The sequence below is a fragment of the Talpa occidentalis genome, unplaced genomic scaffold, assembly GCF_014898055.3.
Source record: "Talpa occidentalis isolate TD23 unplaced genomic scaffold, MPIMG_talOcc4v2.1 talOcc4.19, whole genome shotgun sequence".
Classification (NCBI taxonomy): Eukaryota; Metazoa; Chordata; class Mammalia; order Eulipotyphla; family Talpidae; genus Talpa; species Talpa occidentalis.
Genome location: NW_023601962.1, coordinates 561,434 through 562,608, shown reverse-complemented (window position 1 = coordinate 562,608; position 1,175 = coordinate 561,434). Strand labels below are relative to the sequence as shown.

Sequence of the window (1,175 nt, the reverse complement as noted above, 5' to 3'; positions counted from 1 at the left end):
GCAAAAAATTTTATTACATAAAGATTTTAACACAAAGTAGACAAAATACATGGATATCCAAACTTGGAGAACAGGAAATTAATAGACTTTCTCTTAGTGGAAGCCTATAACCTCAGTGACATATATGGTAAATTAGTGCACATTTTAAAAGGACTAGTATGTTTGTGTTTCCTCTGATTTTAATTCCTCCTCTTCATTTGCAGTATTGGCAGTAGCAGCATTATTGGACTGTCTAGAATGTCTTTGTTAAATCCATTTGACTCCTCCTGTGATCTTCACCTGTATTAACCTCTTCCTCCTGTTGATTCTCACCTGTATTAACCTCTTCAACTGCCTGTACAGTAGATGTGTTCATCAATAAGTCATTTCCTAGTGACTGGCTATTACTCAGTAGCTTTGCCTGCCTTCTTTCCAAGGCCAGTTGTTTATTTCTCTCAATTCTTTGTTGTGCTCTTCTGTTAGACTTCTACTTGACTTGGAAGCAAACTGCTCACTTTGAAATGAGCTTGTCAAAAAGGGATCTAATTCAGTAGTCATTCATCATGGCCAGTATTTCTGCCACTTCATCATTATTGCTAACAAAATCTTCATGTACAATAGGAAGATCAAGTTGATTTGTTTTAAACATGTCTGAATTTCCTTTTTATTTCCCAGGTATTCAACTCTGTCAATAAAAATCTTCAAATTACAGTTTAGGGAATAGCCTATGTGCCCAGTGCGCCATGTGTCTGATTTAGAGTCTTCAACTTCATGCCCCTTCACCTTTGAATTTTGCCTTATCAAACACATGCCTTAATGCTGGAAGTCCTCTCTCTGAAATGAATCTTTATCAGCTTCCGTTTCTTCTCCATCTTCTCTCTCAGTCGGAGGTGGAAAAGGAGCAAAGGTTTCATCTTCTACATGTTCATAATCTGGGAGATCAATCAAGCCATCCTGCTGTTCCTCCATCTTTTCCTCTCAAGCAGAATGCATCAGGCACAGCGCGGACTTGGTCGCGACAGATAAACCTCGCACATCCCCCTTTCTCCCTATTTTCTGTAGAAACAATTATGTAATATTAAACCATTGAAGTATACAATATTATAAGCGGCAATTAACATTGACATGTTGATTACATACATATCAGGTATTGAGAGGTTGTTACACATTTTAGAAAACCAATGTGAACATTTCTG

General features: G+C 37.4%; 1 pseudogene; it reads right to left on the bottom strand.

Moving 5' to 3' along the window:
• Positions 1–232: 232 nt before the first annotated feature.
• Positions 233–960, bottom strand: LOC119250978 (TIMELESS-interacting protein-like; annotated as a pseudogene).
• Positions 961–1,175: the final 215 nt, after the last annotated feature.